Genomic DNA, 7,766 nt, shown 5'->3' with positions numbered 1-7,766 from the left:
TTCATTATCTGTAGCCAATGAAACAAGGCAGAGGAGCAGTCAGTCTGGCCCAGACAGTGCAGTGCGGGTAGACTGTATGACGAGAAAGCTGCCAGCTGCTCTTACTGAGCTGCCACCAGCAGTATCCCACTGGGTCCATACAGCTGCCTTGCTGCTATGAGTTATTCTTATGTATGGATGGATGTATGTGTGTGTTTATTTAGAACACGTGTGTGTTTATTTAGTGCTGGTTCACTCTCCCAAATACCTGCAACAACTACGCCAGGGCTTCCTTCTGGGTGGAAGGGACCCATTTGGACCAACTTCTGCTGCCTCCCAGGGTTTGCATTAGCAGGAAGTTGGAATGGAGAGGATGGTGGGACTCATATACAAGCACTCTGATATCTTAACTGCTGTGGCAAACACCTGACCCAGAGACAGTTACTGCTACTGTTATTACCTCTAATTTATGGACAACTGAGATTTAGAGAAGTTAGAGAAGTTTCCCAAGGTTTCAGAGCTCAGGCCCACCTGTGATAAGGTCACACTTCTTTTTCCAGTCCTTAGGGACTGCAGGTGAGAGATTGCTCTGTTTTATGTCTTCAGTCACAGCATGCCATCCAGGGGAACTTTGCCTTGTAACCCATGCACTGACTCGGGCACATGCACAAAGTAACCATGTTTTCTGCAGGGGAACTTGGGCAATTGAATGAGGTTGTTGCAGAGATAAATGACCAGCTTCTAGCCCCCAGCTATGAAGCTCAGGTAAGTAATGTTTAAGCAAGGTCATATGTATTTTTATTTGAAAAGCATACTTACAGAGATAGAGAGATCTTCCATCTGCTGGTTCACTTCCTAGATTGCTGCAACAGCTGGAGCTGAGTTGATCAGAAGCCAGGAACAAGGAGCTTCTTCCAGATCTCCCACATAGGTGCCAGGGGCCCACCTGGGCCATTCTATTTCCCATGCCATTAGCAGGGAGCTGAATCAGAAGTTGACCAGCTAGTGCAGTTCCCCCTGTGGTACATGGGGCCAAGCGTCTGTTGGGCAGGGCTGGACTGGGCCACAGCACCCATTGGATTGCTGAGGATGGAGGGTAGAACAAACTGATCAACTATCAAGGTAAAGCTTGACAGCAAATAGCTGGGCTAATGAAAACTTGGAGGTGGACTATGACAACCAATCGAGCTTGGAAGGATTTCCTCATCTGTGGAGCAGCAATATCAGCAGCATCTCAGAACTATCGAAACCACATGAGCAGAACCCTCCGAAAATGTTCCACACTGGGGACCCTTGGGATGACATCAGGTGGCAGTTCCCCATCTCCCAGGCAATGAGGTGGAGGGGAGGCTGGGCATTTTTTCTTTCTTGTATTCCGCTCTCCTCCATATACAAGGAAAAGAAAATGTGTAAACAATGGTTTCACCCTCTATCCCCAATCTTTGACCCTTCCCACCCTGATCAACTATGTAAACACCATCAAAAATTAAAATTTTTTAAAGAATAAAAATTTTAAAAAGAAGTGGAGCAGTCAGGACACCATATGGTACCATATGGGATGCAGGTAGAGGGTTAGCTCTCTATGCCACAGCACCAGTCTCAGTATTTCTCTATTCCCTTGGAGAAACTGGATCTCTGGGACTTCTGATAGGAGATGAAAATAAAAATATTTGTAAAATACAACTTAAATGTAGGTTGCTGTCATCTGTGAGCACCTCCGGAAAAGCAGTCTTCAATCTCCAGAAAGGGTCAAAATGGGGCATGTGTGTTCTTGGGAAATGACCCCGACAAATGAGAGGAGTGTTCCTGGCTTTTATGAGAGCAAGAACCACTCCCCAAAGAATTATAAAGCAAATGCTGGAGATGTGGAGGGTGTGCTCTGGTGGTCTGGATATTAAGTTAGAAAGGCAAGACCTGGAATCATGGAGCTGTGGGTTTGAGTCCCAGTGGCTCCGCTTCTGATGCAGCTCTCTGCTAATGAGCCTGAGAAAGCAGAGCAGATGGCCCAAGTACATAGGCCCCTGACACTCATGCAAGAGACCTGGCTAGAATTCCTAGCCCCTAGCTTTAGTCTAGATCAACCCTGACTGTTGTGGCCATTTGGACAATGAATCAACAGATAGAGGGCCTCTTTCTCTGTCTCTCTCTCTCATCTTTGAATGAAGCAAGTATATTTTAAGAAATTAAATTAGCAAGGAAGGTGAGTAATGCTAGATGAATGCTATAGATATATCGGGGGAGGGGGACTAAAAATGGCTAAGTTGAAAAAGCTTCACTTGCTCATGAAGACTTAGATATTTTTCTATTTTCCCTGTGTACACCCCCTGCCCCTGTTCTTTTTTTTTTTAAGATTTATTTTTATTATTTTTTCATTGGAAAGGCGGATATACAGAGAGGAGAGACAGAGAGGAAGATCTTCCGTCCGATGATTCACTCCCCAAGTGAGCACAACGGGTCGATACTATGCCGATCCGAAGCCAGGAGCCTCCTCCAGGTCTCCCACGCGTGTGCAGGGTCCCAAAGCTTTGGGCCATCCTGGACTGCTTTCCCAGGCCACAGGCAGGGAGCTGGAAGGGAAGCGGGGCTGCCGGGATTAGAACCGGCGCCCATATGGGATCCCGGGCGTGCAAGGCGAGGACCTTTAACCACTTGCGCCACCGCGCCGGGCCCTCCCCTGTTCTTTTTTAAGCTGTGGTCCTTACCCATACTGGTTTCGAACATAGCCAACAGTACAGGAGAATGAAAGGGAGAGAGGAGAGGCCAGAGTAAGCATGAACTGCACCGTGTTGGTGAAGACGAGGAGAGAGGTGGCCATGCTCCTGTTTCCAGTCCTGCGGATGGAGATTCAACTGTCCCTGGACAATTTCTGTCTACCTCAAGAATTTGAAATATGTGAATGTAAAGGGTACAACGTCAGAAGAAGGACATGTTCAAGTGATTCACCATTTCTTGTCCAGACTTGTCAGCAACACCCATTAGAGGTGTGCAACCATTTGCCCAACTGTGAGCCCAAGAACTTGAGAAGAGAACAGGTTTTAGAAGCAATTTCTTTTTCATTTGAGGCATAAAGAGACGGCAGAATCCTGTAGGTGATCACAACTGCCGGAAACTGAGTCCATACTTTCCAGAAACCATAGAGATGAAGAAAGAGGAACAAATTAAATGACTCATAACCCAGTCAGGATGGGGAATAGATGGAATTTTCCACACAGGCAAGGTGCTCAGTGTTCACTGGATGGATGGACGGCACACCTGCAGGGGAGATGAAGCTATGGAGGTGATTTACATTCTCAACAACAGATGCGCCTTCCACACGATTCTGAGATGTAGGCCGTAAGGGCTGACACCAGTAGGACAAAATATAATCAAGATCCAAATTAAGGCTCAAAATTTAAAGAAAAGACCTAACAAACTGCATGGCAGAAAAACAGTTTTCAAACTTTTTAGCCTCAGGAATCTTAATAACATAAAGAGGACTCATTAATAACATTAAGAGTCCCAGGGAGTTATTGTTTATATGGGCTATATTTTTATGTCATTTCAGAAAGTAAAACTGGGGGCTGGCGTTAAGGTGCCGTAAGTTAAGCCTCCACCTGCAATGTTGACATCCCATGTGATCACAGATTCACATCCCAGCTGCTCCACTTTCAATCCTGTTCCATGCTAATGCACCTGGGAAAGCGGCAGAGGCTAGCCCAGTGCTTGGGCTCCTGAGCCTACATGGGAGACCTGTATGAAGCTCTTGGCTCCTGGCTTTGGTATAGGCAAGCCATGAACATTGTGGACATTTCGGGAGTGAACCAGTGAATGGAAGATCTCTGTCCCTCCAACTCTCTAACTCTGCCTTACAAACAAATAAATACTTTTTAAAAAATTTTTAAAACTTGTCCCTGTGCAGTAGCCTAGTGGCTAAAGTCCTTGCCTTGCACACACTGGGATCCCATATGGGCCCAGCTTCCCATCCAGCTCCCTGATTATGGCTTGGGAAAGCAGTGGAGAATGGCTCAAAGCCTTGGGATCCTGAGCCTGTGAGGGAGATCCAGAAGAAGCTCCTGGCTCCTGGTTTTGGATCGCCATTGCAGCTAATGGGGAATGAACCAGTAGATGGAAGATCTTTGTCTTTCTTCCTCTCTGTATATCTGACTTTCCAATAAAAAATAAAAAAATCTTTTTAAAAAATGTTAACTACAGTAATTCATTGTCAATTTAAAATAAACCCAGAAACCCATTTACTTGAGCCACCACTACTGCCTCCCCGGTGTGCATTAGCAGAAAGCTGGAGTCAGGAGCTAGAGCTGGGAATTGAACCTGGGAATAGTATTCAGCTGTGGTATGTAGTCATCCCCCACATGAAGACAGTTTACGAGTAACAATTCTACCAAAAACAAACAAAAACAATACCTGGGATAGGAATAGCACGTTTTTCCATTGTTGTCAATTCATGAAGACAGCACTTCTGCAGCAATATGTTGTCTTAGCTAAAATACGAGTCGTTTTCAAAAAGTTCATGGAAAACACGTAGCATGACGACTGATGTGGGACAGGCATTAGACACAGCAGTAAAAATGCCACTTGGGAATTCCTCAGTCTGTGACTCTCAGCTCTGACGTGCCCCAGCCTCAGCTACTCCAGGCCTTCAGATGGTGAACCAGCAGATGCCTACTGTCAATCTCTGTCTTCCAAGGAAATTAAATAGGCACAAGTTTTTATTGAAGAAAGATGCACAGATATAAAATTGTTTTCAGCTCTAAGCAAACTTTCCTTTCAGTAACATTTTCTCCACTAATTTTTTCAAGTATCTTCAGGTATGTAGAAAATCCAGCCTCATAGAGTTAGACATTTGGGAAATTGAGGCATTTTTAAATAAAGTTTTAAATAGTTGTGATGCTATACCAAAATTCAATAAATGGCAGTTTTTTCCAAGTGAAGTACAACACAAAAACCAAAACCATTTTATGAACTTTAGGCCGACGATCCTACTGAACTCATTGGCCCGAAACAGACAGCTCAATATTTTTCAACTGACAAAAGTCTTGTCAGTTTTTCCAGAACTGACAGGCTCCCTTCATGTTTGAGAAAATGTCTACCAAATCACTAAGGTTGAAGATCCAGTCTGCCAGTCACTGTTTAAGTGAAAAATGACATTCCATCAGTAACATGGGTCATCCAGTTTCTGACTCCAATGCTCCCAGGGTGCGTTTCCTCTAGGCACTACCAGCTTCCACAGGTAGCTCAAGGCCGTAGGATTCTCAAGGTCATCCCCCGCTGACCCCACAGCTGACCACAGGGTGGCTGTTTGCTCTGGATGCTCGTGTTGATCTCCACTCTCTGTTTCAGGAGGCTGTAAACTCTGCTCTAAAGGGAATTCACCGGGCCCGGCGCAATAGCCTAATAGCTAAATCCTCACCTTGCATCTGCTGGGATCCCATATGGGCACTGATTCGTGTCCTGGCTGCTCTACATTCCATTCAGCTCCCTGCTTGTGGTCTGGGAAAGCAACAGAGGATGGGCCAAAGCTTATGAAGCTTATTTGAGTTTCTGTCTAGGGATAAGGAGGATAGAAACCTAAAGAAAAAGTGTAAAGAGATACTGGGAAGAAAAATATCAGCCTGCATCAGGATGGCATACTATGTGCGAATGGTACTGGTCAGCCTGATGAGCATTGACACTTCTCTTCCCCATCTGCTTTGAGTTCCTTCCTGCCTAGAGGAATGGCCACACAGACAGTAAGTGCTCAACTAGGACTGGAACGGGTGCATGTGGCCTGTGTTGTGGCACAGTGGCTTAAGCCAACACTTGCTACTGGCATCACATATTGGGTCCTGGCTACTCCACCTCCTTTCCAGCCCCTGCTAATGTACCTGGGAAGGCAGTAGATGATGGTCCTATACGTGGGTCCCTGCTACCAATGTGGGAGACCTGCAGGTAATTCTGGGGTTCAGGCTTTAGCCTGGCCCACTCCTGGCTGCTGCAGACTTCAAAAGATGAACAGTGAAGGGAAGCTCTCTCTCCCTGCTCTTACTGTCACTGTCTTTCAAATGAATAAATTAAACAGGGGCAGCAAATGAAACTCCAGGGCATGGCAAGCTCCATCCTAGGAAGCATGTGCTGGTGATAGGTCCCAAGACCCAGTGTTATACCAGGAATCACCTGCTGCAAATGGCAGGGTCTCTCAAGGGAGGACGTGCAAGTGTCTTACCAGCAGCTGCCTTCTGTTGCACAGCCAGACCCAGAAATGTCACAACGCATCTGTGCTACAGAGCCCACACGAACACTAGAGAGTGTGAGTCCGGGTGTGGACAACAGACACCAATGCCTTCCTGCTGGCATCATGCCTATGGACACCAGGGAGAGAAAGGACCGACCCATTCTTTTATCAGTGAGCAGGGAAACTGAAGATGAGGGGAGAGAAGGCCACAAGCTCACCGTCCACTGAAGGACCTTGTCCTGGTCTTCCTGCACATGGAATGAACAGCCAGTCCCAGTGAGATGAGACAGAGGAGAGTGACTGACAGCTTAACAAATAACCCACCACATCACGCTCTTACTGAGCGACACAGCTGGGTTGACATTCAGGTCTGTCTGGACCCACAGCCCCTGCCCCCTTCAGTCAACAAGTCTTGGTCTCCTTCTTCCACCTGCTGGCAGCAACTCTGGAAACTCCCCACTGTGTGCATTCAGGGCCTGCCCAGCCCCCTCAACCCACTGCAGGACTAACAGGGGGCAGGAGCCTGAGGACAGAACTCCTGGAATCTTGCCTGTCCTGTCTGAGGGCACCCACCTGCACTCCCCAGTGTGCACCCCAACCTGGCCAGGTTCACAGGGACTGGTGAAGAGCAGTCAACACACAGTTAACCAGCGTGGCTCTCCTCGGGTCCCTCACAGGCCAGCCTCATGCCCAAGCTAAGCATCACTGTTGGATGCCCAGCTGAATCAGTACACCTGGATCAAGATGTAGCAGTGAACGGATGATCAGGGAACCACTTGGGGGGCAGGCCACAGCAAGGGACACCAGTTCTCACCTAAGCCCCGGCCACCCTACCACACATCTTCCTGCTGGTCAAATGACTTGGATCCAAACAATTGCACTTTGGTAGTCATGAGGTTTCAGAGGGGTGGGATGGGGGATGGGTTCAGCTTGTGTCTGACCTGCAGCCCCTCAGCCTGCCCTCACCTGCAGGCCAACACAGACCTCACTGGCTCTTGTCTAGCCATGTCACCAGCACCTGGTCATCTCCTCTGAGGAAGGATCCCCTGTGGGCAGCTTGGGTGTGAGGTATGCCATGCCACTAAGCCCGTGGTACCCATGATGACAGCATTCAGCAGGGAGACATCTGCTCAGGGAGGAACGAATGAATGTTTTCAGCTGAGAAGATAAGAACTTTCACAAATAGATACACTTACTTCATTGTTTCTTAGTCACATACACATAATCATATTTGAGTCACCTGAAGTCACAAAGACGCAAGGACATAAACAGTGCAAGCTCCTCCCAACAGCAGAATGCCCTGAGGAACATGCAAGCCCCAGGGTGCATCCATCTGCACCTTCACGCTGCTCCATGCACATCTGGCTGGATCTTCCTGAACTGCGTTCCTCTCCTCTCCCACCCCATGCATCCATAGAGGCAGCAAAGGGAAGGGTCACTGAAGACAGACAGCAAGTTCCACAGAGCCAGGCTGCAGAGGTTCCATGGTTACTACTTCACGGGTCCTGCACACTTTTTTTTTAAAGATTTGTTTAATTTTTTTTTATTGGAAAGTCAGATATACAGAGAGGAGAATAGA

Source organism: Ochotona curzoniae, unplaced genomic scaffold, assembly GCF_017591425.1.
Source record: "Ochotona curzoniae isolate NIBS_2020 unplaced genomic scaffold, NIBS_Ocur_1.0 scaffold_2453, whole genome shotgun sequence".
NCBI lineage: Eukaryota > Metazoa > Chordata > Mammalia > Lagomorpha > Ochotonidae > Ochotona > Ochotona curzoniae.
Note: the sequence above shows the minus strand (reverse complement) of the source record.